General features: G+C 34.9%; 1 non-coding gene across 1 annotated transcript; it reads left to right on the top strand.

Moving 5' to 3' along the window:
* Positions 1-1,408: 1,408 nt before the first annotated feature.
* Positions 1,409-1,480, top strand: Trnas-aga. Its single transcript has one exon. It is a non-coding gene; the product is annotated as a tRNA-Ser (tRNA).
* The last annotated feature ends 10,343 nt before the right edge of the window (positions 1,481-11,823 follow it).

Genomic DNA, 11,823 nt, shown 5'->3' with positions numbered 1-11,823 from the left:
GTAAATGATGATTTCGTCTAGTCAATGGTATTTGTGTTTTTGATGATAAGTCGATAATTCCCTACAGTTGATTTTATTGTGTCGTCGAATCCATCATGTCATTGTTCAATTCAATATGGCGTTGCTATTGTGTGCTACTCCTTTGTTTGTATATTGGACAGGGCGATTGTATGATAAAGGAGAAAACGTGCCACGAAGTTTAACAATGTATGTCTTTTTCTCGTTAATTATGCTTGTTTCTCCTGAACCGTGTCCTTGTACCCTCCACTGACTCTATCACCCTACTTCCGGTTATCATCTTTTCGTATCCGGCCACGTGATATGTTGAACTTTAAGTGACCCCGGTAAACATATTACGATATTACTCGTCCGATAAAAGACCGAAAGGTGATATTTATTATTACATAAACCCCGTGGATATGTTAAAAAATAACAACAGTTCAAGACACTTAAAGTTACAGGAAGATAATCTAAATTCATTCATAATTCATTTTTGCATTTTCAGTATGGTATTTGTGGCGTTAACAGACACTGAAAGTTCGTTATTTGCTATGTCTAACCGGGCAGCCCTCTCATCCCACCGGTGACATGACCTATTCATTTCTGTATATCATTGAAAGTAAATTTCATGCTTTAATAAATAACACAACATATTGCTGTAGTTTTTTATAAGTATTTCCGGCTTCTGTTAATCAGCGCGTGCTTTTTGACCCCCACGGGAGCTGTGGAATCGTGTATTTACGTCTCGATATTTCACCCTACTGCTAATAAAAGACCTCCTGTGGGCATGTGATCATATCTGGGCGTGACCGAGAACAATTGATTCTACTTTCATTTTCTATTGATTTAACAAAGGCCTGTCAACTTAAATGTCTCGATCAGCGACCTCAATATATTGTAGGATTTCCATTTCATCCATGTGTCTAGTTGTAATAGGTTTCGCATTGTAGAAATCATAATTAGTCTATTAGAACTCTTCAATTGATTTTGACACCAGAGAAGTCTGATAGGGCACATGTCTTGGGATATCATATTGGTAGTCCGTGGCAGGTTGGTCACATGCCAGATTTCCCTTGTCGTGCATAAAGTTTGTCAACGCATTGGTAGCTTTACAAATGGTTGACTTCAATACATTTGTAGCGGAACTGGACTGGGTCGATGATCGGCGACCAGGTAGCTCAGTGGTAGAGTGTCCGTCTAGAGTTCGGAGGGTCCCGGGTTCGAACCCCGATCTGGCTGCTACATTTTCTCCTCTCCTGTTACATAATTGGCGAGCTTGCCTATCCTTGTTTAAAAGCATTAGGTGTATGCTTAGCAAGGGGATATCCGAACTTGTGGTCTTCGGGGGCGAAGAATTGAAAAAAAAGAGGGAGGAGTGTAGCGGAACTGGACTGGGTCGATCATTGGCGACCAGGTAGCTCAGTGGTAGAGTGTCCGTCTAGAGTTCGGATGGTCCCGGGTTCGAACCCCGGTCTGGCTGCTACATTTTCTCCTCTCCTGTTACACATTTATCTAATTAATAATCATATATATGCTTACACTTTAAGAACATTCATTTATATTCATAAATATTATGCGATATATGTATTTTATCATAGTTTGCAACGTCTACAGAAATTGCTTGGTACGTCACAAAGGTCACAAAGCTGTTACGTACTACACTATTGTGGGATGATGTACGTAATTACAGTTAATTTGCATTTTTTCACATTTTATATCAATACCATCTGAAAATAATATTCAACATTTGAATCCGTAAAACCATTTAATAGTTTATAGTCTATGTCATTTTGATTTTATTGGCGATGATGGCGATTAAAATCCAAAATATTTGATGACATTATTTGTGTTGTATGATTGAGCAGTCTACACGGTCGCTGACGAAGAACACATATTTGTGGTTGTGGTTAAGAAATATGATTCCAGCATCGCCAATAATACCAAGTAAGCGACAATTTCATTTATACATTTTAAAGATGTTGAGTCATTACGTAAGTTACATTTTAGCAACGTCACTTTACACAAAGATTCAGACTACAACAAGAAATACTCAGTGTCTTCTAATACAAAAAAAAATAAATAAAAAATAAACAAAAATAAACAAAAAAAAATAAACAAAAAATAAACAAAATTTCATTATGTGTCCTTCTTTTTGTCACGCATTCAAACAGAAAATGGTCGCTAAGGTAAACATCGACAAACTTTTCCTCAGTCAACAAGTGTTTTGGTGAGTCTCCTGTGTAAAGTCGGCCATGTACTGCCTTCATACAGAAAATAGTCGCTAATGTAAAATTGACAAGAGTTCTGTTTGTCTCCATCTGTAAATTTGGTACTTTAATGACACTGTGCCGAAAATAACTTTTGTTTCGTACACACGTACTGACCAGGTCTTCTTAGAAAATGTTCATTGTCTGTATACGAAAGGTATAAGACAGCTCTTTATATTTCCCCCACACAATAAACTGTATGAAGGGTTCTAGGAAACCTCTGTACGGATATTTCTCGCGTGGTCGGAATGACATTCACGTGGTTTACCTGCCGTATTGAATCTGAACGATTTTCTGTCAGCCATTTGTAATCCTCCATCAAGCCTGTGCAGAACAGACTGACATTCACTGTTGTCCAACTAAGTCGGATCTAAATTCCGGCCGAAAAGGCTCAAGGTTAAACCAATCAATGATGACATTTTTAATTGACACGGAAGTGGTCCTGCTATAAATAATAGATGGGTGACTTTGTGTGACATCTAATGCTCGCCATGGCGTCACGTCAACTAGAATATCTGTGCTACTGAGTAATATTATAGCCTTTGTGTATTATACACAGTTGGTCATCAATAGTTTTTTTTCTGCACTTCTATGATTAAAGAATCATCGATACCAGTGTCGTAAAATTACATAGATATGGATGTCCTTTTTACGTACATTAGATAAATGCAATGGTGTTTTGAATATACTATACACAGACGTCTGTAAGCCATAAACAGGAGTTGATGACCATGTACACACAAGCGTATAATGAATATCAGACCAAATCAACTATATATAAAGTAAAAAGACTATACGGACCAGGCAAATACTATACACACCAGCATATGTACCTTAGTCTAAAGAATATACACTCAAGCATATCTACCTTAGTCTAAATACTATACACTCAATCATATCTACCATAGTCTAAATACTATACACTCAAGCATATGTATTTATGTAAGTACCTTAGTCTTAATACTATACACTCAAGCATATCTACCTTAGTCTAAATACTCTACACACAAGCATATGCATTTATGTAAGTACCTTAGTCTAAATACTATACACAGCATCATAAGTACCTTAGTCTAAATACTATACACTCAAGCATATGTACCTTAGTCTAAATACTCTACACACAATCATATGTACATTAGTCTAAAGACTATACACGCAAGCATATGTACCTTAGTCAAAATACTATACACTCAAGCATATGTATTTATGTAAGTACCTTAGTCTAAAGACTATACACACAAGCATATGTACCTTAGTCTAAATACTATACACTCAAGCATATGTACCTTAGTCTAAATACTATACACTCAAGCATATGTACCTTAGTCTAAATACTATACACAGCATCATATGTACCTTAGTCTAAATACTATACACTCAAGCATATCTACCTTAGTCAAAATACTATACACACAAGCATATGTACCTTAGTCAAATACACACAAGCATATATATCTTAGTCTAAATACTATACACTCAAGCATATCTACCTTAGTCTTAATACTATACACACATGCATATGTATTTATGTAAGTACCTTAGTCTAAATAATATACACTCAAGCATATGTACCTTAGTCTTAATACTATACACACAAGCATATGTATCTTAGTCAAAATACTATGCACACAAGTATATGTACCTTAGTCTAAATACTATACACACAAGCATATGTACCTTAGTCTAAAGTCTATACACATAAGACTAAATACTATACACCCAAGCATATCTACCTAAGTCTAAAGACTATCCACACAATCATATGTACCTTAGTCTAAAGACTATACACTCAAGCATATGCAATTTAGTCTAAAGACTATACGCATTAGACAAAATACTATACACACAAGCATATCTACCTTAGTCAAAATACTATACACACAAGCATATGTACCTTAGTCAAAATACTATACACACAAGCATATGTATTTATGTAAGTACCTTAGTCTAAATAATATACACTCAAGCATATGTACCTTAGTCTTAATACTATACACACAAGCATATGTACCTTAGTCTAAATACTATACACTCATGCATATCTACCTTAGTCAAAATACTATACACACAAGCATATCTACCTTAGTCAAAATACTATACACACAAGCATATGTACCTTAGTCAAAATACTATACACACAAGCATATGTATTTATGTAAGTACCTTAGTCTAAATAATATACACTCAAGCATATGTACCTTAGTCTTAATACTATACACACAAGCATATGTATTTATGTAAGTACCTTAGTCTAAATACTATCCACACAATCATATGTACCTTAGTCTAAATACTATATACAGCATCATATGTACCTTAGTCTAAATACTATACACTCAAGCATATCTACCTTAGTCAAAATACTATACACACAAGCATATGTACCTTAGTCAAAATACTATACACACAAGCATATATATCTTAGTCTTAATACTATACACACAAGCATATATATCTTAGTCTTAATACTATACACACAAGCATATGCAATTTAGTCTAAAGACTATACGCATTAGACAAAATACTATACAAACAAGCATATCTACCTTAGTCAAAATACTATACACACAAGCATATGTACCTTAGTCAAAATAATATACACACAAGCATATGTACCTTAGTCTAAAGTCTATACACACAAGCATATATATCTTAGTCTTAATACTATACACACATGCATATGAATTTATGTAAGTACCTTAGTCTAAATAATATACACTCAAGCATATGTACCTTAGTCTTAATACTATACACACAAGCATATGTATCTTAGTCAAAATAATATACACACAAGCATATCTACCTTAGTCAAAATACTATACACACAAGCATATATATCTTAGTCTTAATACTATACACACATGCATATGAATTTATGTAAGTACCTTAGTCTAAATAATATACACTCAAGCATATGTACCTTAGTCTTAATACTATACACACAAGCATATGTATCTTAGTCAAAATACTATACACACAAGTATATGTACCTTAGTCTAAATACTATACACACAAGCATATGTACCTTAGTCTAAAGTCTATACACATAAGACTAAATACTATACACCCAAGCATATCTACCTAAGTCTAAAGACTATCCACACAATCATATGTACCTTAGTCTAAAGACTATACACTCAAGCATATGCAATTTAGTCTAAAGACTATACGCATTAGACAAAATACTACACACACAAGCATATGTACCTTAGTCAAAATACATTGTAATATACACCCAACAAGCATATGTACCTTTAGTCTAAAGACTATACGTATACGACTGTAATAGATAAAAGACTTGACACTATACACATAAATATGTTTTAATTATAATACTTAACAAGTACAAACATATGACTGTTATAGATGTTAGACTTAAATACTATACAAAAAAGCAGGAGTTACGATAGCGCAGTTGGTTAAAGCAAGATCTGAGGTGTGTGGTTCAACACTCCCTACCCGTGTCGGTTTGTGTTTCTCTGGAATCTGATAAACAGGTCAGTCTGTGATGTCGTGGCTGTGTCCTTGGGCAAGACAACTTTACCCTAATTGCTCTGGACGACATGCGACGGGCATCCCGTATGTAGTTCAGTGAGGTAGTCGCCAACTACTACAAGGAGACCCCGCCTTAAAATAACACTGGCTGTTCACGGGGCGTTAAACCTAGCAAACAAACAAACAAACAAACAAACAAAAGGATATCTCTTTTGACAAAAAGTTCATTTTTAAAAATAGCTAAATTCTGTTCCGTTGTCTTCAATGTAGGGAGAATTGCATTGTTGGAATATTGTCAAATTAAAATTCGTTTATGAAATGATTGTACCGAATGCATGCAAAACTGTATCATTGCACTCAACAATGTGAAACATAATTAATTTATAGAATGCTTCCGGGCATGACTCCAACTCAAAAAGCATCCAAGCTGAAAATATCCTCCAAAATTTTATACAAAGGGAATTTGGCATAAAGATAAGTTTAATGTTATTATGATGAAGGCAGAGGAACCGGAGTGATATAAAAACATTAGTTTTTTGCAAAGAAACCAATTCTATTGAAATTAATCATCCTGAATTACTTAGGATGTAGGAGGGATGACGTCATCACAGACAGGTGCTTTGTTCTAATTCCGGATTGTGGTGAATGGAATGTAACATTATGTTGTGTCATCGTCATTATTACATCTCTGTACGAAACAATGATATGAATGGAGAGTGGGTAATCCCACGTGTTAAGGTAAACATTCTCAACCAATGATTATCGTATGAGGCGACTAACGTGTCATCATTCTATACTTCAATTATTATTTTTTTTATAAATTTATTTGACAAAATGCAATATAACAATTTGGTTTGGTTTGTTTTGTTTAACGTCCTATTAACAGCTAGGGTCATTTAAGGACGTGCCAGGTTTTGGAGGTGGAGGAAAGCCGGAGTATCCGGAGAAAAACCACCGGCCTACGGGTCAGTACCTGGCAACCACGTAGGTTTCGAACTCGCAACCCAGAGGTGGAGGGCTAGTGATAAAGTGTCGTGACACCTTAACCACTCGGCCACCGCGGCCCCAAGCAATATAGCAAGTAGGTTATACAAATACATTTAGATACAAAAAACGTACTGAACATACTTCTCAAGACGGCGGAGGATAATTCCTTATATTACAAAATACATTTAGATTAAATGAACGTATTTTATATAATTACTAACTACAGATTCATGAGACTTTTAATTTTATTTGTTGCTTGCATCAAAAATTTACCACATGTACTTATAGTTTTAACATTTGGGCACGAAAATAGTTCTTTACCATTATACACACTCGGATGTCTATGATGATGTTGCTTCATAAACTAAACACTTAACTCTGCTTAAGCTGGACATAGTATAATACAATGCATTTCATCTTCTACATCATTTTGGTTACAGACTGTACAAATTCTTTCGCCTCTCGGAACAGCATTATAGCGTCCGGACTCAATAATTAGAGAGTGTGCATGCATATGAAATTGACTTCATATTTGTTTGGTTTTTAAATTAAGAGATTTTATCAAATAATATTGAATTTCAGAGCCATCACCAAGGTATTTACAAATTTACCATTTTGAAGAATTATCGAGTGCATTATGTAATTCATGAATAAATATGTAATGCAAGCCTTGCTTATATGTTTTCAAAAACTGTTTTTCATAAGTACATTTTGGACAATGCAAACATTTTTATCTCATAGACCCGGTTTGATTGATGTGTAGGATTTCTGATATTGAGCGTCATGACAGGACTTGGATATACAATTATTTGTTCTTGTCGGATTTAACTAATACTTAAATGATCTTTGCACCAAGTGTTAATTGCTTTAGAGACAGACTAAACCTGTACTGGATAGACCGTCCATGGGAATCCAAACCGTCGTGTTATGGACACTATATAAGTATCTTTTGAACATTATGTATATACAAACTTAACTGTGGAGGAATGGATGACACAAGCTAGTTCAATCCCCCTCAGTATCATGTCAACTGACACACCCTCAGTATCATGTCAACTGACATGACAAACCTGTAAATTATTGTCAAAAAACTATGTTAAGACTGTGTGCGTTTTTTATAACCTTACTTTGTAGTGTCAATAATATTCAGTTCATTGCGCAACCGGAAGAAAGTCGTGTACTGCCACAAGATCATCGCCAAACCCAAGATACATCACAGAAAGAATGTCGAATTAAAACGATGTCAACCAGTGGTTCCAATGATTATTTAAGAAATAATCAACTTTGACTCGTGTATTATTGCAGGATATACAACGAGGACGGGGATATTTTGCAATTAAATTAATAACGAAGGCCACAGGCCTGAGTTATTAATTGAAATTGCAAAATATCCGAGTCCGAGTTGTATATCCTGCAACAATACACGAGTCAAAGTTGATTATTTCTATTCTACCATGTACTGTTTAGTTCTGAGATCGACCTCTTTCTAATAGAAAAACAGCAAAGAACCCCCGGGAAAACCTTGTAATTTATTATTTCTTGAGTATTGCATTATTTGTTGATGAAATATACAGGCAATACAGTACTATGATCAAGAGCATCTATCATATGGCATTGATTTTGAAAATTAAAAAAAAAAAGGATAAAGAAAAAAAAAAAAAAATGTGGGGGCCTCCGTAGGATTCGAACTCGCGTCGTGATAAGAATATATTGAAAGACTAACCCATTAGACCACTCGGCTATAGTAACCTTTTATGAAATGGGTGAATATTAGATATTTAAAATTGTAACAGCCGTGACTCACGAGCGTGTATTATTGGCACGAGCGTAGGTCATTGGAAAATAATACATGGTTTTTAACCAATCAAAACTGGCGTTACATAGCAAACATGGTAGAATGATCATTATTTTACGATGTATGATACGGTACATGTAAAGTATATCTACCAGTCATAAACACAACATCTATGGAGATATTGATTGTTTTCTTCACATTTAGTAGTCATTTGAGGAATAAAATATCTACTGCTTCTATTTTTGGTGCTTGGTGATGATCGCACACCCCACAAAAGTAATTTAGTATACATGTTTGACTGATCGCACTGATACGGCTGCATTCTTCGTAAATTCATCTCCAGTTCTTAAAATTATTTTGTTTTTTGTTTTTGTTTTTTTGTTTTGTTTTTGTTTTGTTTTTTTACTATTTATTTATTTTTCTTTTTTGCTTTTGTTTTTTGTTCAGAAACATTTACTGCAACATGCTTTATAGTCTAGACAATGTAGTTATATCTACTGTACTCTAGTTGATGGTCCTGTATATCAATCACAGACCGAAAGAGCTTGAGACCAACAAGGTGAGTTCCTTTTATAAGCAACTTTATCAGTTATGTTGATTTCTACGGAAGTAAATTGATGTCTGTATTAAATGTGGTACCGATACAAATCAAAAGATCTCTAAAACAGCCAGTTATACATAATTTTATATTAACTCTTCCCTCATCAATGAGTATAAGACCAAAACGTCACTGCCTCATACATACCAGAATCTACTCTTTAGTATTTACATTTGTCTGACATTGTCACTATATAGACTGTTTGAGAGCTCTGGCGTTGATGTACGTTTAAATGCCGTCCATCACGCGCTACACTTATCAGCGTATTAATACAACACAAACCGAAAATACAATATCCAGGATAGTTAAGTTTAACGACTAATTATTTTGTCTGAATTATTTGTTATAAAAAAATATGCCATTTTCGCATTACGTTGATAATAAAATGATTATCAAAATTGAGTTCTTTAAACAAAATTCCATGTACTATTTTGTTTGCAAAAACCACGCGACCAAGTTCCGGCTGATCCAACGACTAACAAAAAATCTGCTGACTGTCGGCAAGGCGGGAATTATGAATTTTAAATATGAATTATAGCATTTAGAAAAGAAAAAAGTAAAAGGAATGTAATATAAGGGTTGAACTGTTTTTGTATGGTATTTATGATCTATTTAAATGCCAGAGCTTTGCAAGCAAACAACATAATGTGCGTTAGCGCATGATTTGTTTGCTTGCAAAGCTCTGGCATTTAAATAGATCATAAATACCATACAAAAACAGTTCAATGCTTAAGTACAATCCATAGCGTTTTTATAAATATTTGGAATTATAACAAAATTCACTTTATGCTTTGTACATTTCAAACATGTTTTGTTTTCCATTTGATTATCAAAGATGTAAATAGAAAGAAATCTTATGAACACGATCTATTAAACTTGTGAACTCTGAAGTCGTATTCATCCTCAAAAACACACTCACTCTAAAATAATTTTAATAGTACATCTGATATCTGAATTAATACTTTTTCGGTGGTTTGACGGAATTTCGGAAAGCACCAATTGAGATAAGTTTAGGTGTTCTTATAAACAGCTATATCGTGATTTAAGCGAATTTAAAGAAAAGCTGGTTTTAGCACAGCTATCATGTTTGTACATGATAATGCTTTCACGAATACAAGCCCTGGATTCATGCAAAGTGTATTCAGTGTGTTGTGCAACCTCTAACTTATCATTCCATAGATTAAAGCAGAGTGTCACAAATTGACATATTTATTGTTTTACAATACAGTGAAAAGGATTTTACATTTTACATGACAATACTTTATGTACATGTAAATTTAGTTCATATATTTCTATACCAATACGATTTATAAACATTATTTATCCCTGACGACTTAAAAAGTTTTTTTCAAATCTTGATATTCACGGAATTCTGGATCAGAGATGCGTTTTATCATGGTTTTAAATTAAGTCCATGCACTCTTCATCATATCCTAGTTCGATGTTGCCGAGATACCGGGGAGATTTATAGCACGTGTATTTCATAGTGATAATATCACCAGGCTTCCGATGCTTGTAAGGTGTCAAAACCACGTATCATGTGACATTTTCCTCCTCTTACATCGTAAAAACATGTTTGCTTTGAGAGAAGTTAAGTCTATCAAATTTATATAACTTAATCTCACCACGGCGGGAGGCCTGCAACACACCACCAGTTATTAAATTTACAATTTCCCGGCTTTGTTCGTCAGCTGTTCTGTCTTTGTGTCCGTCTGTCTCGTCGTCTGTTCCATCTTATTTGTCCGTGTGTCTCTTTCTGTACATATTTGTTGTCTGTCAGACTGCCTTTCTGTCCCAAAGGTGTCATTTCTTGTTTTCTTTTCCCAACTAATCTTAAATGTTTATCTTATTTGCAGACCAAACCTTTTCCGTATAAGTTCGTGCATGTCGGTACATGATGAACAAAACCTTCATAGCTAAGAATATATAAAACATATGAAACAGATATCAGACTACTTAAACAAGGTATTATACAGTTTAGTATCCGATCAACACATTTAGGTAGTAACGGACTCCATCTGTCTAATTCAATGGACCAATATAAGAGTTCCGTTAATGTGATATTCCGTAGACTCACTGACACGCTCCAGATCGTTGTGAAATCACTGGAAAGTGGCAGTTATTCTTCATTGTTGCATTGACTTAAATGCAGCGCCTTGTGCTGTAATAATGACTTTCAAAAACAAGGCATGTTGACTTGGATAAGTACGATGCCAAATAGGTATGGAGTATGATGTGGCCGGTTGGGTGTCCTGTTGGGTGTCTTCGGCAGTGTGCTTCAGTGAGGTAGCACTATAAAGTCGGCAGAAGTTCTACGTTATCAGAAGAAGGCAAACACATATTGCAGCTTGGAAACACACAAGTCATGGTGTCCTGCTGGGTGTCTTCGGTAGTATATTTCAGTGAGGTAGCACTATATTGACAGTTCGTCGTTAAGAGGCAACCGCAACTGTACTGCAGCTTGCCAAAGACACACACACAACATCACTACCGGCATGCATCTCGCACTCAGGGAATGCCATCCTATTTTGGTTTGGTTTGTTTGGTTTGTTTTTGTTTAACTTCCTATTAACAGCCAGGGTCATTTAAGGATGTGCCAGGTTTTGGAGGTGGAGGAAAGCCGGAGTACCCGGAGAAAAACCACCAGCCTACGGTCAGTACCTGGCAACTACCCCACG

This window comes from Pecten maximus, chromosome 18, assembly GCF_902652985.1.
Source record: "Pecten maximus chromosome 18, xPecMax1.1, whole genome shotgun sequence".
NCBI lineage: Eukaryota > Metazoa > Mollusca > Bivalvia > Pectinida > Pectinidae > Pecten > Pecten maximus.
The sequence above is the reverse complement of the archived record's forward strand: the minus strand, read 5'-3'. Positions and strand labels throughout refer to the sequence as shown.